Source organism: Hevea brasiliensis, chromosome 6 (genome assembly GCF_030052815.1).
Source record: "Hevea brasiliensis isolate MT/VB/25A 57/8 chromosome 6, ASM3005281v1, whole genome shotgun sequence".
NCBI classification, from domain to species: domain Eukaryota; kingdom Viridiplantae; phylum Streptophyta; class Magnoliopsida; order Malpighiales; family Euphorbiaceae; genus Hevea; species Hevea brasiliensis.
The window spans coordinates 27,025,800-27,051,080 of NC_079498.1; the positions used below are offsets into that span (position 1 = coordinate 27,025,800).

The 25,281-nt window shown below is 32.8% G+C and overlaps 1 non-coding gene and 1 pseudogene across 1 annotated transcript; one reads left to right on the forward strand and one right to left on the reverse strand.

Moving 5' to 3' along the window:
- The first annotated feature begins 4,418 nt into the window (after nucleotides 1–4,418).
- On the forward strand, nucleotides 4,419–4,525 carry LOC131181055 (small nucleolar RNA R71). Its single transcript, XR_009149682.1, has one exon. It is a non-coding gene; the product is annotated as a small nucleolar RNA R71 (small nucleolar RNA).
- A 5,598-nt stretch (nucleotides 4,526–10,123) lies between these two features.
- On the reverse strand, nucleotides 10,124–22,988 carry LOC110635546 (probable LRR receptor-like serine/threonine-protein kinase At3g47570; annotated as a pseudogene).
- Nucleotides 22,989–25,281: the final 2,293 nt, after the last annotated feature.

The window sequence follows — 25,281 nt, forward strand, 5'->3', positions numbered from 1 at the left end:
ATAATGCTATTACTGTGCCCTTTGCCTAAGACAGTACAAGATATGAATTTATGAAGATATTTTAACATAGGATCCATAATCCTAGTTGCCTTTGCTATCCTCTATCTATAATAGACTACATAAGGGGCTATTTCCTTCCAAAACTTTATAGGATCATAGATAGTATGTTGCCACTCAATCTGCTTATATCCATCATCCTTAAAACTAAATATTGCACTCATAAAGCCTATGTCTAGCTCTCTATCCACACTAGCACATCTAAAGTAAATTACATCTTTATGTCTAGGAACATCAGGTTTGAATTTAACCTTAGGAAACTCAAAAACTCCAAAGTTATGTCTTTGTACACTGGTTCCTTAATCCTTGCAAACTCAGTCCAATTGACAGCATCTAGATAAACAAACACAACATCATGTATACCCAATTCTCCCAAAATTTGCTCATTCATATATTTATTTACTGAAATGGGTTTGGAAACTAAACTCTCATATGCATTTTTCATATCTACATCCTCAAAAGCCCAAGGTAATGGAGAAGCTATATGTTCTATGTCATCTGCAGATGCTGATGGTGTTACTGAAGCACTAGCAGGCTGAGAAGATGTTAATGGTGACTAAAAAATAGGGATTGGAGCTACTAGTGATGAAAATGATGAGGCTGACCTTGTTCTCTTACTGACTAGCTCTGACGAAACCCTAGGTGAAGATCCTAAATCCACAAGAACAGGGGATGACCCTTTCCTTTTCGCAACAGAGGCTTTCTTAGTCCTACCCGCAACCATTTTGGTTTTTGTTTTAGGTTTGGCTCGAGCTGGCGTAGGTTCAAGTATTGGTTTTATTGTTTCTTAAATTGGGGTTTCGGTAATGGGTGTCTCAATAGGGGTTTCAATGGCAGGGGCAAGAATAGGGGTTTTTGTGGGAGTTTCTTATTGTGGTCTGAGAGGCATTGGTGGAATGAGGGAAGGTGTTTGGTTTGGGGTAACGGTGGTAAATGTGGTGGTGATTGTGGTGGTGGTGGTGGGTTTTAGGGTTAGGGTGGGCAGAAGGTGAAGATGATTCTACCATTTTTGATTTGGCAAAAATTTTAGATTTTCTGGGTTTATGGGTGGACCAAATCTTGGTTCTAACTATTAAATAGAAAGAATCTTCCCTAAACTTCCTTAGAAACTGCTTAAAGAGATGGTGGGTAGAGTGGTAGTGGACTCAGGTTTTTCGGGTAAGAAAATGGGATAAAGGGGCAGAAACTTAGGATTTTAAAATTTAGGGCAAACAACTGATGACTTAGGGTAATGCTTGGGGTAAGCACAAAATTGCTTAAGGTTAAGCATGACTTGCATAGGGTAGCTGCTTAGGTTAAGCATGTAGCAATTGTTGAACTAAAGATTTTGGTTAATGCTTAGGATCTACACAAATTTGCTTAGGGTTAAGCAGGATTTGCATAGGGTACAGCTTAGGGTAAGCAATATCATCAGTAAGTTTTGGCAGGTTTTGGAAAAAATTGTGATTTCACTTACCAAAAACAGTCCAAAGGCTATAGAATGCTATCATAACCCTCAGCAATTATCAAATACACATAAACACTAGGAAATTGAAGAATTTAAGCTCATCATTTGTTAAAAACTTATCAACCATGATAAAAACATGTGGGAATTGAAAAACAAATAGCTCAAATTAGGCACCAATTGTAGATTACCCTTGCAAACTTAATGAAATGGACTTATTCCTAAGCTTATACCCAAAACACATTTTCAACAGCATTTCAGACAAATTCTAAGCACTTAAAAATTATAGAAAGACATAGAAATTGACTTTTTAAGTGACATGAACAGTAGATTGAATAGTAACTTAAACAAAATTATGCAAATTCTAACAAACTATAAAAACTATAGAAACACTAAAAGGTAAGACTCAACAAACACTATTTTTGTACTTTAATAAAGCTCACGTCAGTCCTAAATATCAAAATTGATTCTCATTCAAGTTGCATTTCACAAAATTTACACAAGACACACCTTTAAACATGTGCTATCAAATAGATTTTCTATATCAAAAAGTTAATACAAGTTTAAAAGTGTTACTATTCATAGGGACTAGATAAATGCAGGAATTTGCTTTATACTTGCTCCCTCTCAATTCTTCCCTTTTTGCTATAAGTCTCAATTTGCCCAATCTTCATGAATGACCTACAAAAGATAAACAAATATCACTTTTGAGTTTATGAGTGTAAAAACGAAAATGAAATGAAATAGAAAATCAATAAACTGTAAAAGGATATGCTTGGGTTGCCTCTCAAGAAGCACTTTTTTAAGGTCTTTAGCTTGACCCTTTTTTTCAAAGCTTACGGTGGTTGGAATTGGAAAATTTTGCCTCCTTTCACAATAGGTGTTGAAATGAATTTGTGCTTTAACTTTTTCCCATTGCATGTGAAAATATCTGTTGGTTTGTTCAGAATCCCAACCATATCTTGAATAATATTCTTATAAACTTTAGATGAATCTCCTCTTTTGAGTGATTTAGGTGGACACTTGAACTTAACTTTTGGAGCTTCATTTTTAATCAAATAAGATGGTGAAGCTAACTCTTTCTTTCCCACTTTATGCTGATTACATTGCATTAGAAGAATAGCTTGATTTTCCTCTAGTTTAGTAACTTCAGTTTTAGCATCATGCTCTATAATATCTACCCTAAAACAAGAATTCATCACAGATGGTTCTTTAATATGTTGGAATAAATTAAACTTTATTTCCTCTTCCCCCACCGTCAATTTCAATTTCCCATTCTTTACATCTATATTAGCTCCTGTAGTGGTTAAAAATGGCCTTCCAAGTATGATGGGCGTTCTTACATCCTCCTCCATCTCTAGTACAATAAAATCCACTGGAATTAAAAACTTTCCAACTTTTAATGGCACATTCTCTAAAATCCCAACTAGATACTTTATAGATATGTCAGCTAACTATAAAGAAATAGTTGTGGGCTTTAGATCTCCAACCTTTAACTTCTCACATATGGAAAGTGGCATCAAGTTGACTAGACCCCAAGTCACATAATGCTCTCTCAATACTTATTTCTCCAATGTGACATGGTATGGAAAAACTTCTAGGATCTTTCAGCTTAGGTGGGAGCTTATTCCGCAATATAGCACTGAACTCCTCAGTAAGTGCAACAGTTTCATAATCTTCTAACCTTCTTTTATTTGATAGAATCTCCTTCAAAAACTTAGCATAAGAAGGCATTTGAGAAATGACATATGTGAATGGAATGTTAATATACAACTTTGTCAAAACTTCAAGGAATTCCCCAAACTGCTTATCTAATTTTACTTTCTAAAACCTCTGAGGAAAGGGCAATGGTAGCTTGTACAGCGCAGGAGGCACATATTTCTCTTCTATTTTCTTTTTATCTTCTTTCTCTTCATTTGCTTCCTTACTAGCTTTAGCTTTAGTTGAAGTGGATTCACTCTCACACTCATCTTCCTTTTCTTTCAACTTTACTTCAATTTCCTGTTCTTCCCCCATTACCTTTCCACTTCTTAAAGTAATCGCATTATACTACTCCTTTGGATTCTCAGGTTGGTTAGGAAGCTTCCTAAAAGCTTTACTATTTGAAGAGCTAGCCTGTTGAGTTATTTGATTTTCTAACATCTTATTATGTGTTGCCATTTGATCCACTTTAGTTGCTAATTGAGAAATCATATCTTGTTAACTTTGATGGCTTGCTAGTATAGTCTAAATTATGGCTTCTAATCTAGCTATCTTGTCTGGTTGTACTTATTATGGTGGAGTTTATTGTGGTTATAGTGGAGGTTATTATGGTTATAGTGGAGCAAGTGCATTTTGAGGTTTAGGAATTCCAAGAGGAGGACCTCTATTTTGCTGAAAATTCTAATATTGTTGATACCTAGAAGGTTGCTGAAATTTTTAGTGTTGTCCTTGTCTACCTCCCCAAGAAAAATTAGGGTGGTTTCTCCATGCTGGATCATAAGTTGTAGAAAATGGGTTACCACCTAGTCTTTGATTGTAGTTCCCCACATAATCCACTTATTCACTTGAAAAGTCTTGACCAAATGCAGGAAAATTAGTAGCACAGTTGATATTTATAGCTCCAAAATCTACTGAATTACTTGAACCTCTAACTGAAGAATCTACTTTCATGCTTAGCTTATTCATCTTCCTTGTCAAAGCATCAAACTTAGCATTAATCATATTCATGGTACCAATCTCAAATATACTAGCTAGTTTTTTTATCTCATTCCTCTCACAACTCCACTGATAGTTGTTATAAGCAATTTTATCTAGAGCATAAAATGCTTCATCTTCAGATTTCTCCATAAGATCACCTCCAGAAGATGCATCAATTGTACTTCTAATAGCTGGTGAAACTCCATTGTAAAAGTGTTGAACAAGCATCCACTTAGGAATCTCATGGTGTGGACATCTCCTTTGCAAATCCTTGTACCTCTCCCATGCTTCATACAAGCTCTCATCATCTCTTGGTTTGAAAGAAGTCAGCTCATTTCTCAGCTTAGCTGTCTTGCTTGGTAAAAAATATTGAGTTAAAAATGCTTGAGAAAGTTCATCCCATGTTGTGATAGAACCCGGTGGCAAAGAATATAACGACTCTCTAGCTCGATCCTTCAAAGAAAAAGGGGATAATTTAAGTCGGATTGCATCATCAGAAACTCAATTTATCTTTAACATATCATTGATCTCAAGAAAGTGTGCTAGATGAACATATGGGCTTTCACTTGGACTTCCCCCAAATTTCGATTGTTGTACCATCTGACATAGTGCAGTCTTCAATTCAAAATTATTAGCTTTTACTCTTGGTCATGTGATACTTGGCATGAAATCTCTAATATTAGGATAGGTATGATCTTTCACAAAATGGTTGTTATTGTTGTTGGCCATTTCTTCTTGTGGTTGCTCTTGCTCTTGTGCTCTTTCTTGTTGTTGTTGAGCTATAAATTTAGCTTTTCTCTTCTTAGCTTATGCTCTTAAATCTCTTGCTGTCTTTTCTATTTCTGGATCAAAGAATAAATTGATTTCTTCACTTTTTGTCATTCTCATAAAATAAAAGTACCTGAAAAACAAAATAAATAAATTCTCAAAGTAAAATGATAAAAGAAATTAAAAATAAAATATCGAAATTAACCAAACAAACAATCGTTCAATATCAAACAAAAATCAAATCCCAGGCCACGGCGCCAAAAACTTGATGCGTGTGTCCGCAAATATACAGGTCGTGTCAGGTAATAAAGTGATAAGTCAAGTATCGTTCCCACAAGGATTTGCTTTTTGAGTACCAAACTATGAATGAAGTGATTATTTGGGCTAATGATCAATGAAAGTAACATGTAAATGTAAATGAGCAATGTAAAATTGATAAATATAAACAAAATAGGTAAAGAGCAAGCAAATAAATTCTAAATCTAGATGCAATTGAACTAAATTGATAATGGGCAATTGAAATTAAATGCTAATTAATAGTAAAATGATTCCAGAGTTGGGGGTTCATGCATAAATTAATTGGAATTTTTCTTGGTTATTCCAATTTTAAGGGAAAATAAAGTTTAAAGGTGATTGATCCTAGATTCCTTTGATATCTTTTTCAAGCAAATCAAAGTGTATTTTAAGAAAACCAAACCTACTTTTGTACGATATTTGATTAACTTAAAAACCATTAAGTTTTGTAACCAATCATTAAATCCTCTTAAAACCCTAGTTTATTTCTAAATCTAGGTGATTTTAAGTTTTAATCCTTTATTATCTATCAATGATCTTCACCTTTCGGTCCTTCAATCAAAGATTAACACAATACCCAATGGGTACCAACATTAGGCAAGTAAATTAGGCACACAAGGAAAGAATTAAAACTCATATTTATATAAAATATGAAAATAGCCAGTCCAAATCCACAAATTAATCTAAAACATGTTTTTCAACTTTGAAATCTAAAGATTCTACTCACTCATATTTGCATTTACAAGAGAAATTAATGGAAAAGTAAAAAAAAAGAAAAACATGATAAGGGGACTAAAAATAGAAAAATCTAGGTAGAAGAACCCAAAACTCCTAGAGCTTCTAGAAAATGGTAGCAGCAGCTCCTTTTCTTCAGAATTGATGGTATCCTCCTCCCTTCTATTTTTTTATGATTTTCTTTCCTTTCTTTCTTGTTATTGCTTCTTAGGGTAAAAATTAAAAAATGATGCTTTTATATGGTCCCAAAAGTTGCCCTAAAAATGGATAAGAGCCAAGGAGGAGATAGGAAATAAGGTGTTAAAATGTCCAGGTCAGCAGAGTTTTCCATGTTTTGGGCATCTACTTAGGGTATTGCTTACCCTAAGCAAAATTTTTAGCAATTTTTGGCCTCTACATGCACTATCTGCTTAAGGTTAAGTAGACCTTCAGCAAATCTTGACAGGTTTGGTATAAAATGAGTTTTTCTGCTTATATTTGGCTTCCAGCATGACCTAAGTTGCACCTTAAGCATTGCCGCTTACCCTAAGCAGGATCTCAAGCCGGGCCCTAAGCAAATCTCAGCAAGCTTGTGGATGAAAACTTGAATGACCTGAGTTGGCTTCCAGCATGACCTGAGTTGCACCTTAAGCATTTCCGCTTACCCTAAGTAGGACCCTAAGTAAATCTTGGCAAGCTTGTGGATGAAAACTTGAATGTGTTGGATTTAAGCTGTGTTTGACTTGCGGCTTGCCCTAGGGTTAAAGTTAAGTAATATGATATACCCTGAGCAACATCATAAGCAAAATCTCAAGCAAATTTTGACCAACTTAATCTTCCAAGGCTTGATTTCTTCAACTTTTCTCAATGCTTAAGGGGCTCCAAATTTCTTCAAATCACTTCCTAATGCACTCACTGACCTTCAATTTGCCACAAAAACCTATTAAAAACAACAAAATTATAAAAATCAAAACAAAATTATAAAAATCAAATATAAATTAACTAAAGTTAACAAATAAGCTAAAATAAAGCTAAAAACATAAAATATACTAAAATATAAAGGCAAAATATATGCAAAACTACCCTAAAATGTCTATATGAAATGAGTGTAACACCATTTGACTTCTTCAATAAATGCTTTTCTCCTGATACCAAAGGAAAAAAAAAAAAGTAAAATTAGCCAATATGGACCACAAGCCCCTAAATAGAGGAGAAATGCCAATTAACCAAGAACGTATGACAATTTTTTTTTTGAATGTAGTCATTTATTGGAATTATTTTCAGCTATGTACATTAAAGGGAGGCAATTATATTATTTTTTAAGAAAGAGTTATAAGTAAGAGCACAAAAATAATTTTATTGGTTATTTTAAATGACAAACACTTTAGTCGATTGCATTTTACTTGCCTATTTTTATCCATATATCCGAACGCCAAGAAAAGTACTTCTAATCAAATGCAATTCTTTAGCAACATCCCTCATACTCATTCTATCTTTGGGTGATTCTGTTGAGCATGCTAATCTAATTTTGAATATTGAAATCAAGTAGTCTTTCTCCTTACTAATATTTGTGTGGCTCAAGTTCCTATTATTACTGGACTCTGCTTCTACATGTATTTCTATCTGCACATCTTTTTCAACATTTGTTGTTGGTGTTTCTTCTATTCCTCTTGAGAGAAGGGTTGGATCTGTACTTTGTATAAGTCCTTTTGGTAGTGTGTAACACCCTTATCCACACTGACAATCATTTCTCCTTTTGCTTTCCAAAACTGTGGTGTTTAGCCAATTGGAGTATCTAAAACCATTAAATTTGATACTCAACATCCATCTTTACATCACTTGCAAAACTGGTGAGTTGGGAGGAGTGAGCTTCTGGGAAAAAGCTCAGTGAGTTGGCATTTACAATACACATCATGCAACAGATGAAACTAGGAAATAAGAAGCCAAATGAATAAGTTCAATAATAAAATTTTTAGAACAAACTGAATAAAGTAGATAAAAAATTTCACCATGCATGCTATAAAATTTCTAAGATCTCCATATCAATCTTAATTTAAATTCTTCCTAGTATTCCATCATTCCTTATAATGTAAAAATATCAATAATTGGCTCTTGACATCCAAGGATATGCCAATGTATCAAAATAGATATCAAAATCATATCCGTACTGTGTTAACCTCACAGTGATGACTCCATCTCTCTATGGGCAGCCCTTTCCTACTGCAATAATTAAACTACTGGCATCCCTCTAGTGGGAGCAAATATGCTAAATATAATTTAATATCTCATAGTGATACTAAGTCATATCATAGTTGTCAAAATCATAGACTATCAAATTCACCATCTCCAATAACATAATTGTGCTAAATAAAAATTCATTACTATTCAAAGTAGCTAAATAATCACGCAATCATCATGCTAATCCACAATCTCATAATATTTCTTACAATTCTAAAATATTAAATCATATTTGCTAAATTTTGCTACTATCGCTCCATAATGTGCTACTAATCTCATTACCATTTCCATTCTCATAATCTCTTAACTCTCTTTCTAGACTTGCTAATATGCATGAAATAAGATTTGAATAATAATAAGCAATTATATAATAGAATCAAATTAAATCAAAATGAGAAATCAAATAGTCAAAATATAACAATGGATATCAGAAGCAAATCACAACTTTTGAAGGAACGAGAATCAATTAAAAAGTAAATTCATGCTATATATTGTAAATACCACTCACCTGTATTGCAAGATACTAACTCACATATGTCACTTTTCCATCCATATAAATCATAATCCAAAAGCTCCTCCTAAACCATAACAATTTAACAATATCAACCATAAGCTTCACTTTCCATATTAAATATCTAATGAAAATTCGACAGCATTTTATCTTAAAATTAAACTAAATTCCCTATCACAAACTCAAATCCACCATTCAAAAATTATATCAACTCATCTATATTCCCAATTCATATCTCCATATAAATATTATCCCAATACTTCCTACTCAAATCTCAATTAAAAATGTCCCATAATGTATCCATAACACCAAAAATTTATCTAAACATATATAATTCTTTCTCAAAAATATTCCACAATCACATAAAAATTCAACAACTTCATATCCTATCTCAAAAAAATTTTAGTTCCATCAAAATCGTATTCAATTTAACCCAACCATTAATACCCAATCTAGCAGCTTTTACATTCAAATTTATATATTATGATCCAACTGTTAGATAAATCCTAAATTTTAACCATATATTCAAGACATCCATATATAGTATTAATAAAATTTTATCATAAAATTTTCTCTACATCATGATATATGAACATATTCATCCAACCCTTCAAATTCTGAATTTTTAGAAATCATTCTTAATCAGACAACTCATACAAAATAATTTGTGTCTCATAAACCACAAGTCTAAAATTCACTAAAGTTTAACACAATAGCCTGGACATCCTAAAGATCATCTATACCAAATTTCATAATTTTCTAAGCAACCTAACTATTTATTTTCCTCAAATTCCAGTAGCCAAAATTCATTATTCCAATTACAGACAGCCTGTGTTCAACAATTTATTTCTCCAAATCCAACCATTGAAAAATTACCAAAATTTAGCCATAACTTTAACACATATAGGCCTTCAACATATCCAAAAATTAATGGTAAATTATGAACAAAACTTACCTAAATGGAAGAGAAACATGCTGCCCCTGCTGAATCCCCTGTTTCTGCTGCTGTTCATCTTCTTCTCCATTTCTCTCTTTTTAATTCTAGTATCCTAGACTAAAATCCTTCTTTTCCCTTGTTGGTGTTATGTCTTGCTAGAGAAACTAAAAAAAAATCTAGCACCATCTCCCTCTTCCCTTCTTTTCTTCTCTTTCTTCCCTTCTTTCTTTCTTTTCCTTTCATTTTCCTCCTCTCCTCTTCCCCGATTATTCTTCCCATTTCTTTTTTTTTTCTTTTACAGAGCCTGCTGGAGAGTCACATGGGTTTCAACCTACTGTCCAAATTTTTAAACCAAATTTAATTTTGGTCCTTCAACTTTCTAAAAATCTTATTTTCCACCCCAAAACTTCTATAACTTTTCTTTCAAGTCCAACTTCAAATTAAATTTTTCTCCCCAAAACTCTATAAATTTTATTTCCATTCAAGTAATAACCATATGTAGTATTTCTTCAAAAATTGGGGTGTTAAATAGTGCATCCTTCATAAAGTTGTAAAGAGTTAAACGATCTTCAAATATTTTATCTGTTGGCCTTTTTCCTGAGAACATCTCCAATACGAGGATCTCAAAACTATACACATCTCCCTCTTTTGATGCAGTGCTGCCCATTACATATTCTACAATTTATAGAATGTATTTAGTTAATGTATCAAGCATTAAAGTTGGAAATCAATGTCCTGACACTCAATGGAGTATCAATTAGGCCTGAGCAGTTTTCGGTGTGAATTGAAAAACCAAACCGAACCGAGCCATTTCGGTTCCATCGGTTCAGTTTTTTAATTCTATCAGTGCGGTTCAATTTAAAACTTTTAGTATATTCGATTTTCGATTCGATTTGATTTTTTATCGGTTAAAATCGATAAAATCGATTAAACCGAATAGTAAAATGACCCAAGTAATTTTTCAGCCCAAGATGCATAAGTTTCAAGGCCCTTATCCAGTCCAATAATCCATTCAAGCCCAGCTCAAAGAATAGAAATTAACTAAAAATATTTTCGATTTAATGCAACGGAATCGAACCGAACAGTTATTTTTCAGTTTGGTTCAGTTCGGTTATTCTTAAATAATTGGTTTGGTTCAATTTACTTTTTTAAGTGATTCAGTTTTTCAGTTTTTGGAGTTCGGTTTGGTTCGGAATCGAATCGACCGAATGCTCCCCCTACTATCAATTGATAGATATTGGTGGCTGTATATGTAATTTACAAAATTAAAAAAAAAATGGATTATAATTTTTTGAAAAAAAGAAGTTTACTTTTTGTTATCATTAACTAAAATATATAACTAGATTAGATGTTCCTGGAGGAGCATACCCAATAGTTCCTTTTATTCCAATTAAGTTGGTTTGAGTTTGAGATGCATCATTGGTCTATAAGAAGAGTTTAGCCAAGCCAAAATCACTAACATGTGCAACCATGTCATCATCGAGAAGAACATTGTTGGGCTTGAAGTCACAATGAATGACTAGAATTTCACAAAGGTCATGAAAGGAATGCAATGCAGTTGCCACATCAATTGCAATATTCAGTCTTTGAAGAATATCCAAATTTCTTGACTGATTATAGTTGTGGATATCATGATGCAACCACTTCTCCAGTCTTCCATTACCCATTAATTCACAAGCTAGAGCTTTGAATTCATTCTGTTTGTAATCAATACTAGAGCAATATGTAAGCAACTTAACAAGATTTCGATGCTGCAATGTCCTTAACACCTTGCACTTAGCCATAAAGCCTTTTGAGGCACCTTTTGTTCCAAGTTTGAGGACCTTAATAGCCACTGGTCATTCCATTTGATTGAAAAATCCTTTATACACAGAACCAAAGCTATAAGATCCAAAGGTTGTTAGCAGAGAATCCACTAGTTGCATCATAAAGATCCCTATAAGATATCTTAACAAGCTGATACATTTCTTTAGGTGCAGTAGACAATCTCCTTTTTGATACTCTCTTTGGATACACATGAAGGAAGGAGAACATCAACAAGACACAGAGAATCAAACAAGGAATTATGATTACTAACTTAATAGCAATGGACTTTCCTTTCTTCATTGCATTGGTAGGGCATTTTGGTAGATGGAGTTATGGCACACCTCCACAAAGCTTATTATTACCTATCAATGAAATAGCGCTTGCATTTTGAAAACCCCTTCGGTTGGAATCTCACCCACAAGATTATTAAAAGAGAGATTTAAATATAATATACACCGTAAACTTTGAAGTTCTTTTGGAATTTGTCCTGTGAGGTTGTTCCTCGAAAGATCTAATACTTGGAGACCCTTCAAGGAAGCCATAGATGAAGGAATGATTCCTTGAAAAAAATTTCCTTGCATAAAGAGAATTTCCAAACTTGAGCAAGACCCTGAAGGAGCAGAAGCATGTAAATTGTTAGATTAGAGCATTGAATTTCAAAAATTTCTTCTAGGGTTTCATGCATCATGCCACATCCATTATGTGCCTAATTAATTTCAATGCTCAATTGCATATTAAAACACTTTTAATATGTATTAGGATCTATGTTTGCCATTTAAGATTTTTGAATTAACAAATTAATTCAATTGAACCCTAGTTTGAAAGAAGAAAATGTGCACCAACCTTATGATGCACTATTGATGTAATTGGCACCTTTATGAAGCACCTAGGACCCCAAATGTTGTCCCTCTAACTTTTTCACACCAAGATCACCAATGGGCAGCCCTTAAATCAGCTTCTCAAGCCTTACCAACTAATTATAATTTAGGTTTTTGCCTTTAGAGAGGTTGTAGATGTGTATAGAACACTAGAAACAATTTCTAGCAATTTTAATTCAAAGGAATTTGGGCAATTCTCTTTGAATTGATGAGAAAAGAAGAAAAAGAAAGGGAGAGCTCAAGGTGGCAGCACCTTTGAGATAAAGAAGAGTGTGTTTTATTTTTCTTTCTTTTCCCTTTTATAATTAGGTCATTACTTAAAACCCTTGCCACATGTCATCACTATATTGCATCTTAATTTTAATTGACTTAATCACATTAAGCCAAGTGTCAAAGCTAGACTTAATCTTGACTTTGATCATCTTACATGATTGGAAGACAAATGGCAAGCTTATATGGTGCCATGTGTCACCATCTCATGGTGCCACATGTCACCTTGTGAAATGACCAAATTACCCTTATGTTTTAATTTTGAGTTTTCAACCCAAAATCATTATTTCTCCTCTTCTAATCAATTTATATCAAATATAAATTAATTAATTAATCTCTGTTAATTAATTTCTCATAATTAAATTCATACTTAAACACTTTAAATATAAATTTAACTTGTACTATACATCCAATAGCCTAGATTTGGTTTCAAGTCATGCTAGGGACTTTGCAATCTTATTGCAAACCAAACCTAGTTAATTAATTAATTAAACTCTTTAATTAATCAATTAAATCACATTGTACTTGGTGATTATCTTGTGTATGTGTGTGACTTACTAGGCTCATCACTAATTGGCAATGAGATATGATATTAACTCTTAATATCATCAGAACTCTTTCTTACCATAAATGATTTCTCTAAATCATTTTAGGCATCTCATAGACCATGGTTAACACCTAGCATAGCATGCCATGGCCACCCAATCAGTAATAAGGAATACCTTTAAATGAACCTTTAATCATATGTTACCATGCACTAGAATCTCTCTGTTATAAAATTCCAATTCGAGCTGGAGTCATGGTTTATGTCAAACCCCATTGCTATGAATATTATATTCTCTTTTAATTCCAATTCTTGATTAATTAGATTTTTTTGTCAGAAACTCTTTACTGACTAAATCTGTCTGTCCTGGCCAAGAACTTGAAACATCAAGAACAATTAAATGAACATAGGACTTTATCCCTATTCACTTAGGGTAACAGATTCCATCTTGATCAACACCTACCTCCATATATAACTAGTAGGAGCCAACACATGCCCATATACCCATACACAGTACAAGTATGAAAGCAGTATCAAACTCAAACCACCTATATACAAGATAACTGTGTTATCTCAGGCTTAAAGATTATATGCATTGATATGATATATGACAATGCATTGACAAGAGTAAACTCTATGTGCTTGTTATATGCGTCACTGGTTCGGCCTACTTATCATGTATAAGTGCTTATCATATTTGTTATATGGCATGAGACTCACCATTCCATCTTATTTATATCTCATATAAATACCTTGGGAACAAACATGATTACAATCTTTCTGGATAAGTCATGTCCTTATTGTGAAGTATCCTTGATTGTGAACCAATTTATGATACTTTGTGCTAGAAATACTGTCACTCATAGTCTTAATAACTTAAGAATAGAATTTCTAACAAAATATTAATGGACTTTTTCTATTACACATAAATATATTATGTAAACGGAAAAGTGAAATTACCTTTTATTAATAAAATATGTACAAGATACATATTAAATGATATGCTCTAGGGCATACTACTAACAATCTTCCACTAGCACTAGAGCCGTTCATTACAATATCTTAGACCTATCTTCTCAAGATGTCGGTCTAACTAAGCTTGTGACATAGGCTTAGTGAATGGATCATCTGGATTTTCAGCTGATGCTATTTTCTGCATGGCTACATCACCTTGCCCAACTATATCTCTGATAATGTGGTAGTACCTTTCTATGTTTTTGGATTTCTGGTGAGACCGGGGTTCCTTATCCAAACAACTTCTTTTGCAGCATCTAATGTAGCAATGTACTCGGCCTCTGTAGTGGAATCAGCAGTTGTACTCTATTTGGAATTCTTCCAACTGACTGCACCTCTATTACAAATGAACACAAACCCAGAGGTAGACTTTCTATCATCGATATCTGATTGAAAATTAGAATCAGTATAACCATCCAATTGCAAGTCACCACCTCCATAAATCAAGAATAAATCCTTAGTTCTTCTCAAGTAATTAAGGATGTTCTTGACAACTATCCAGTGTTCCAAACCTGGATTGGATTGAAACCTGCTAGTTAAACTAACAACATATGTGATATCTGGCCTAGTACACAACATTGCATACATCAAACTTCCAATAGCCGAAGCATATGGAATCTTGGCCATTTTATCTCTTTCTTCAGGTGTCTTTGGAGACATCTCTTTAGAAAGGTGGATACCATGTCTCACTGGTAACAATCCTCTGTTGGAATCAAGCATGTTAAACCTCTTTAACACCTTTTCCAAGTATAGACTTTGGGATAAACTAATTATTCTTTTCGCTCTATCTCTATAGATACGAATTCCAAAAATATAGGTTGCCTCCCCTAAGTCTTTAATGAAGAATGTATTTGACAACCATACCTTTATAGCTGTCAACATACCTATGTCATTACCCATCAACAGAATGTCATCCACATATAAGATAAGGAAAGTGACAGCACTATCACTAACCTTCTTATATACACATGGCTCATCCTCATTTTTGATAAAACCAAATGACTTAATGGCTTCATCAAAACAGATGTTCCAACTCCTCAAAGCTTGTTTCAACCCATAAATGGATCGCTTTAGCTTGCATACTTTGGAACCATCTTGGGATTCAAAACCCCTAGGTTGTTCCATGAAAATGTTTTCTTCAATATATCCATTGAGAAAAGCTGTTTTGGCATCCATTTGCTAAATCTCATAATCAAAGTATGCAGCTATAGCTAATAGAATCCTAATTGATTTAAGCATGGCAACAGGCGAGAAAGCCTCCTCATAGTTGATTCCTTGCCTTTGGCGAAACCCTTTCGCTACTAGCCTTGCTTTATAGGTCTCTACCTTTCTATCAGAACCAATTTTCTTCTTGAAAACCCATTTATTCCCTATGGGTACAATACCTTCAGGTGGGTCAACAAGATCCCAAACTTGATTCTTATACATGGAGTCAATTTCTGATTTCATAGCATCAATCCAATTTGAAGAGTCTATATCTGATATAGCTTCTTCATAGATAAGTGGATCTTCTCCATGATATACTTTTTCATGAGTAAACAACTCTTGTTCATCTTCATGAACGAAACTATATCTCACTGGTGGGTGAGATATCCTGGTTGATCTGTGAGGAATTACTGTATATGTCTCATCAATAGGTGTAGGTTGACTAGACGGATCTATATCCATTTGATCTGTTGATTGGTCAGAATTCTCCAATTCTAACTCTATTTGCCTTTCTTTGCCTCCTTCTTGAATAAACTGTTGTTCAAGAAATGTGGCATCTCTACTTACCACAACCTTTTGTAACGTAGGCAAATAAAAATAATATCAAAAACTCTCTTTTGGATATCCAACAAATCGACCTTTTTCTGATTTGATTTTCAATTTATCAATGTTCAGCTTTTTGATATAAGCTAGACAACCCCAAATCTTAACATGCTTAAGACTTGGTTTTCTTCCATGCCATATCTCATAAGGTGTGGAAGAAACTGATTTTGATGGAATCCTATTCAGAATATGCAAAGCTGATTCTAATGCAAATCCCCAAAAGGAGATTGGCATATCGGTATAGCTCATCATACTGCGTACCATATCTAATAGGGTACTATTTCTCCTTTCAGATACACCATTCAGCTGTGGCGTTCCTGGAGGAGTCAGCTGGGAAGCAATGCCGTGTTCTTTCAAGTATTCATCAAATTTAGTACTTAAGTATTCACCTCCACGATCTGATCGAAGAGTTTTAATACTTTTTCCTGTTTGATTTTCTACTTCAGATTTAAATTCTTTGAACCTTTCAAAGGATTCATGTTTGTATTTCATCAAATACAAATACCCAAACCTTGATTTATCATCAGTAAAGGTAATAAAGTAATGAAAACCGCCTCTAGCCATTTCCTTAAATGGACCACATACATCACTATGTATTAGCTCCAAAATATTTTTAGCTCTTAGTCCTTGTCCAATAAAGGGTGATCTAGTCATTTTACCCTGAAGGCAGAATTCATAAATTGGAGTAGGTTCAGAACCTAATGAGGATAAAATCCCCATTTTCTCCAGCTTTGTAATCCTATCTTCTGCAACATGACCTAATCTTAAGTGCCAAATATATTTTGAACTTGAGTTGATTTTCATCATGGCATTATATTCATTTAGATTGCGTGCATTAGATTTGTATTTAACATTATTATCTAAATAATAAAGTCCATCATGCATATAACCCGAACCAACATATTTATTTCTAAAATAAATATTGCAAACATCATTTATGAACTGAAATTCATAACTATCTCTAGTCAAACGAGATATAGATATGATGTTCTTAAAAGCGTCAGGTACATGCAAAACCTTATTTAAATACAAAACATGTCCACACATGTATAAAGATTTAGATCCTATGGCTAAAGCTTCAACAGTTGAGCCATTGCCAACCCGGAGTCTAATATCTTGTTACTGCAAGCTGCTACTACTTGCTATACTCTGGGCAGTTCCTATTCCAGTTCCCATCCTTCTAACAGTGGAAACACTTTCCCTTGCCTTTGTTAGCTTTGGTCTTTGTTTTCTGTTTGGCTATCTTCTTGGAAGACCCTGGAACTTGAGGTTTCTTTTTCTTATTGCCCTTCTTCTTGTTGGACTTTTCAGCAGAAGAAGATGCAATCAAAGCTACCTCTTTTCCTTTATTGCCTGACATATTCTTTTTGGGCAATAACCAGCATATTAAGTAAACCAGCCAAGGTGTATTCCTGCTTAGTCATATGACAATTTGTCACAAGATTCCCAAATGACTCAAGTAGGGACTGAAGGATCAAATCCGTTTGCAGTTGGAAATCCATGTGAGAGTCAAGATGTTCCAGCTGCTCAATAAGCCGAATCATCTTGTGGACATGATCTCCTACATTCTGCCCTCAGACATCCTCATTCGAAATAGCTGCCTAGATATCTCATACCTAGCATTCCTGCTATGCTCACCATACAACTCTTGCAGGTGAAGGAGGATCTCATTTGCATATTGCATATTTTCATATTGCTTCTGCAACTCATTACTCATAAAAGCAAGCATGTAATACTTGGCTCTCATATCATGCTCTTTCCACTTGTCCAAAGTGTCATGTTCCTCTTGAATGGCCTCTGGAGGTAAGGGACCAGGAACCTTTGAGTCTAGAACATATCCAATACGTTCTAAGTGCAGGACAAGTTTTAAATTTCTTAGCTAATCAGAAAGATTAGGTCCTGTCAACCTATTGTGATCAAGTATGCTCGCTAGGATATTGGATGATGGTAGTTGTTGTGTGCTCATTATTATCAGAAGAATAACTGCAGAAAATAACTAGATTAATTAGTAAATGTATCATGCAATTAACCAAAATGATTATGATCTTTTAGTCAAATTGGTCCTCTCACTAACTTAGCGAATCCTACACATCCAAAGTAGGAAACAGAAATCCTAGTTGGATGGATTTCTAGTTGGATATTGAATTCTTATAGTCTTATTGATCATCCTCAGGCACATCCATTATTGGAATTACAATAAACTGTAAGTGAGCAACTCCTTGCCCATCACATCTCATGTGAGGTTCAATCATTTACCTAACTCCTAATGCTCAAAATCTCAGGCACATCCATTATTGGCTTATCTTGCATTAGTTAAGTTGATCCCATTGAGCCAGTAAACATGTAAATAATTTTAATGTCCTCAAGCACATCCATTATTAGCCACCAAACCATTTATATATTTACAACATCTCATGCTTAACAATTATTCTTAAGAAAATCTCTTAAATTAATTGCATCATATGTAAGTATTTAAATTTTCTTAAAATAATTGCCTCAATGGAGGGCCCATGATATAATTACCTTAATTATACCATTTCCAACTTAATCATTTGTTTGGAAGATTTAGTGGTCGGCTTAATTACTATTATGGTCTCACTTTGCACATTATCCAATTAGCATGCATATATCATACACTTGCATACATTCCCATACATCTTATGCATACATGGATAAACATATATATGGTATGATCATGAACTTTCTAAGGGATTCAATTCTGAGCCACCAAGAATTGAATCAGGGCATTCCTAGGTGTATTTCATTCATTCATATTACAAGAGTTGCTGAATGAGTACATAATCAACACTTGATCTTGAATTCCTCCCACTGGTCCCACCAATGTTCTTGACCTCCTTGATTTTCTTGCAATCCAATTACATTGTAATCCTTAGCATACCAAGGTGAATTTATAAGAATATGGACTTTAAAGTCCTCAAATAAATGAAATTACAATCCAAAATTATTACAACACTTATAATACATGCCACCAAAATAAATTAATTAATTGACAACCCAAAGAAAAATAAAAGAAATAAATCCAATCACATTGGTCTTTTATTGTCCATGATCATCCATCATGCATATTAAAATTTAACAACTAAATAAAATATACATCCTAAGAAATTAAATTGAACATCTCATATTCAACTAAAAAATTCAGATTTGAATCTCATTCAAACAAATTAAATTTAGAAACTCTATCCAAATTTAATACCTTGAAAACAATTTTCAAAATTTAATTGTGTGATTATAATTCTTAATTAAATAATTTAATTAGTTATGGACCTTAAAAATATACAACAATTGTACATTTGAAGTCCAATACCATGTGCACCATGGAGGTGCTCAAACCATGTGCACCATATGAGCACAAAAACATGCCGCCACCTCTTGATTGAATGCAACCAGCAATGAATCATTCAAAACTTGATCAAATCACACAATTAAATCTCATATTAAACAATCTAAATGGCAAATATAGTGGCTCTGATACCAATTGAAGGAGCGAAAGCATGTAAATTGTTAGATTAGAGTATTGAATTTCAAAAATTTCTTCTAGGGTTTCATGCATCATGCCACATCCATTATATGCCTAATTAATTTCAATGCTCAATTACATATTAAAACACTTTTAATATGTATTAGGATCAATGTTTGCCATTTAAGATTTTTGAATTAACAAATTAATTCAATTGAACCCTAGTTTGAGAGAAAAAAATGTGCACTAACCTTATGATGCACTATTGATGTAATTGGCACCTTTAAAAAGCACCTAGGACCCCAAATGTTGTCCCTCTAGCTTGTCCACACCAAGATCACCAATGGGCAGCCCCTAAATCAGCTTCTCAAGCATTGCCAACCAATTATAATTTAGGTTTTTTGCCTTTAGAGAGGTTGTAGATGTGTATAGGACACTAGAAACAATTTCTAGCAATTTTAATTCAAAGGAATTTGGGCAATTCTCTTTGAATTAATGAGAAAAGAAGAAGAGGAGAGGGAGAGCTCAAGGTGGCGGCACCTTTGAGACAAAGAAGAGTGTGTTTTTTTTTTTTTTCTTTCTTTTCCCTTTTATAATTAGGTCATCACTTAAAACCCTTGCCACATGTCATCACCATATTGCATCTTAATTTTAATTGACTTAATCACATTAAGCCAAGTGTCAAAACTAGACTTAATCTTGACTTTGATCATCTTACATGATTGGAAGACAAATGACAAGCTTATATGGTGCCATGTGTCACTATCTCATGGTGCCACATGTCACCCTGTGAAATGACCAAATTACCCTTATGTTTTAATTTTGAGTTCTCAACCCAAAATCATTATTTCTCCTCTTCTAATCAATTTATATCAAATATAAATTAATTAATTAATTAATCTCTATTAATTAATTTCTCATAATTAAATTTATACTTAAACACTTTAAATATAAATTTAACTTGTAATATACATCTAATAACCTAGATTTGGTTTCAAGTCATGCTAGGGACTTTACAATCTTATTACAAACCAAACCTACTTAATTAATTAATTAAACTCTTTAATTAATCAATTAAATCACATTTTACTTGGTGATTATCTTGTGTATGTGTGTGACTTACTAGGCTCATCACTAATTGGCAATGAGATATGATATTAACTCTTAATATCATCAGAACTCTTTCTTACCATAAATGATTTCTCTAAATCATTTTAAGCATCTCATAGACCATGGTTAACACCTAGCATAGCATGCCATGGCCACCCAATCAGTAATAAGGAATACCTTTAAATGAACCTTTAATCATATGTTACCATGCACTAGAATCTCTCTGTTATAAAATCCCAATTTGAGCTGGAGTCATGGTTTATGTCAAACCCCATTTGCTATGAATATTATGTTCTCTTTTAATTCCAGTTCTTGATTAATTAGATTTTCTTGTCGGAAACTCTTTACTGACTAAATCTGTCTGTCCTGGCCAAGAACTTGAAACATCGAGAACAATTAAATGAATATAGGACTTTATCCCTATTCACTTAGGGTAACAGATTCCATCTTGATCAACACCTACCTCCATATATAACTAGTAGGAGCCAACACATGCCCATATACCCATACACAGTACAAGTATAAAAGCAGTATCAAACTCAAACCACCTATATACAAGATAACTCTGTTATCTCAGGTCTAAAGATTATATGCACTGATATGATATATGACAATGCATTGACAAGAGTAAACTCCATATGCTTGTCATATGCGTCACTGGTTCGGCCTACTTATCATATATAAGTGTCTATCATGTTTATTATATGGCATGAGACTCACCATTCCATCTTATTTATATCTCATATAAATACCTTGGGAATAAACATGATTACAATCTTTCTGGATAAGTCATGTCCTTATTGTGAAGTATCCTCGATTGTGAATCAATTTATAATACTTTGTGCTAGAAATACTGTCACTCATATTCTTAACAACTTAAAAATAGAATTTCTAACAAAATATCAATGAACCATTTCTATTACACATAAATACATTATGTAAACGGAAAAGTGAAATTGCCTTTTATTAATAAAATATGTACAAGATACATACTAAATGATATGCGCTAGGGCATACTACTAACAGACCCAATGGTTCCAGGAATTTCTCCGGAAAGCATGTTTCCTGAGACATCCAGTGCATTTATATTTGTTAGCTTTCCCACTTCTGCTGGAAGGTTGCCAGTTAGTGAATTCTGAGATCAGTTCAAGTATTGAGATAAGGAAGGAAGACGAAGAACCTCCTTGGGTATAGATCCATTGAGGTTATTTCCTGAAATATCCAAATACTGCAAATATTGGCAATTTATTATACTCTTTTGTGAAATTGAAAGTATAGACAATTGTGTGAGATTGCCTATAGAGGATAGTATCTGACCTGACAATCTATTTCCTACAGAGTTGGGCAAAACACCTCCAAAATTAATTGTTTGAACTAAGAGATAGAATGTTCAAATTGCTACAAATTTTCAACGATGTTACAAAGGTCATATCATTAGTGGAATTATATCCTAGATTATTCCGCTCAACATATAGGTACCAAAGACTTCTTAAATTTCCTAGACAATTCGGGACTTGCCTTACAAAATTGTCAGTGGAAAAACCAAGACTTACTAATTGAGATGCATTGCAAAAGGAATTTGTAATTGACCCAGAAAAGAAATTGTATCCTATAAGAAGATACTGGAAATTTTGGAGACTAATCCCTATGTTGGTTGGTAGGCTACCACTAAACTTGTTTTGCGCAATTGAGATCGTTTCAAGAGATGAAATATTGCAAATGGATAAGGGGAATATACCAGATAGATTATTGACATGGAAACTGAAAAATGTTAGGCTTGTAATCGGCCCAATTCAATTGGAATATTTCCCTCCAATTCCATATCTGCTGCAGAAAGGATAATAAGCGTTGAAAGGTTGCCAAGGGAAGGTGGAATTTTTCCATTCAGATTGTTTACACTCAAGCGAAGGTCTTTAAGCATTGCTAAATAACCAAGCTCTGAAGGGATTTTTCCATTTAGATTATTAAATTGCAATTGGATTATCTTGAGACGGCGACAACGGGTCAAGTTGATTGGAATTTCACCTTCAATTGTGTTGTTGTTTAGATATAATTGTTCCAATCGAAACAAATTGCCGACTTCCCGTGGGATTTGGCCATTGAAGCTGTTGTTTTGCAGATCAAAGGTTCTCAAAAAACTCAAATTGGTAATAAATGGTGATATGGATCCAATCAAATTTTGGCCTTCTAACACCATTGATGTTACTCTCTGGTGCCGACGACTGCAAGTGATTCCTGACCATTGGCAAAAAGGGAGAGAATCATTCCATGAGTTGAAGATTTGATATGGATCATTAGATATCCCTGCTTTGAATTTGAGCAACGCAAACTGATCAGCGTCATTTTCTGAAGAATGGGCATGCATGAATTGGAGGTTTAAAGAGAGGGAAATAACAAGTTGAAGATATACAAGAAAAAGCTTATGAATCATCATCTGTGTGCTGGTGATGGGAGAATTACTTAGCAATATATGATCATATACGGTGATGGATAAATGAACAAAAATGGAGTTGACTTTAGATATATTGGACCGACCTGAATGAAATTATATTTAGATAGTGACATTGTTTTCAAGTTCATTTCCCTCACTTGGACGGCTATGTGCATTATTATTCAATTATGAATTACTGTTATCATATGAGATATGATTATAGAACATGTATGACATATAAAGGTGAGGGAAATGAACTTGAAATTGGAGCAAAATCAAACTGCTTCTTCCTGATTTGCTTTAGAGCATAACTATTTGATTAATTGTTTAATTAGTTAATTAATTTTGTTGGATTCACTTTAGTTGAAATCTTTTCAATATTACCTTTTATTAGTTAAATACAAAATAATTTAACAAAATAAAATATAATTCAAAATAATTTCATCCTAATTTATACCCAAAAAAAAAAAATAAAATAACCTATACTTAAAAATAATTCAAATCAAAATGATTTGATATAAACTCACTCCGATTGCCACCTCTATTAAAACATTGTAGAAATTATTTTTCATATTAAATAATGATTATAATAATTGAATTATTAAAGCCGTAAATTATAGACTATATTTAATTATTACATGATCTAACCCACTTGATTTTACTGGGTCGATATTTAGCATGGGATTGAACAGCTACAAAATTGTCATAATTACCCAAACTAATAATAAAATTAGGACAATAATTGAAGTGGGATTATAACTTTTTATATGAATTACTACGTCAAGTTAATTACAAAAGACAAATTTTGAAATATTTTAAGGTGATCTCCCTTTCTGTGTGTACGCATATATGACTAAGAAAACATTACTTCAAGAAAGTCTTTCGTTCTTATCATTTAATTCAACCTATGAAAAAAAAAATGTAAAATTTTATTTACTAAGAACAGAACAAAACGAAATAAGATATAGAAGTGTAGCCATGAAGCCAAGCAACACTCGTCCTCCACTGCTTTACTATCAAATTAAAGACATCCCCACTCATAATAGACTCAACTCTGGAACAAGAAATGGAACTATTATTACCATGTAGAATTTGGAGTTTGCATCTCTCCTCTTCCTTGGTTAAGAGCAATTGGATCTAATAATGACTTCCTGCAACTTTCAACAAGTACTTGTTTGTTAGAATAATAATAATAATAATAATAATAATAATAATAATAATAATAATAATAATAATAATAAAGGGTGAATATCTATTTAGAATACTGTACAAATAAAAAAATATTAAAAATAAAGATATATATAAAAAAGACTATGATATGACCAAGGAAAAAAAAAAAGTTAAAATGACACATGCTATAAAATAAGTGTGGATCTCTACTTCTTTTATTTCTTTTCTTGGTTTTGACATAGGTAAATAATTGAATTACTTGCTATTTAAAGTAGATGTAGTATCTCTTTAATTTACTCAGTTTGCTTCTTGACCCAATTATCAGATCTCGATTCTCATAATTTCCAACTTCAGTTTGCTATTGATCCTTTTATAAATAATATTGTTTTTTTAATACCCAATTAATTTTGTTTTTAAATATGTTTTTCCTTCATCTTTGTCTTCAACGTGTAAAATGTGTCAATGAATTTATGCTTTTATATACTTCAATTTATAAGTGATTAGAACAATTATACTACAAAATCCTCTAAATTTAAGTTATGTCTATAAGGCAGCTTCTAAAAAGCTTAGGTCTATTTATATGAATATTATCAAATTTGTATTGTTTAAATATTTTATTCAAATTAATTGTTTATACCGTTGTTAAAACTCATATTACTTTTTATACCGTTGTTAAAACTCATATTACTTTTTTTAATGAATAAATGTTGATATTGTTCTATAAAAGTACAATTTATAAATTTATAAATTAATTTTAATAATTATATGACTTTTTAAATTTCTGCCTCTACACATTTAATATTACATCTGCCCTGCCTATTCATTTGTAGAAAATTGAAATAACTTTTTGAAAGAATTTTCTGAAAAATGGAAACTAAAATTTGTATTCATATATGTGTCGGTTTTTCGATATTTAAGTAAAATTTAAAAGACAGTTTTTAAATAAAAAATGCAATATAAAAATTTAAAAAGTAAAATATATTTTTATAATATATATGTTTTTAAATTATGAAAGATATGAATAATTTTTTAATTTTGTGAATTAGAAAACTATTCTCAATTATTGATAAATAAACGCATTTTTTATATTTTATCTTGATTTCCATGAAAAATGAAATTAGAGCGA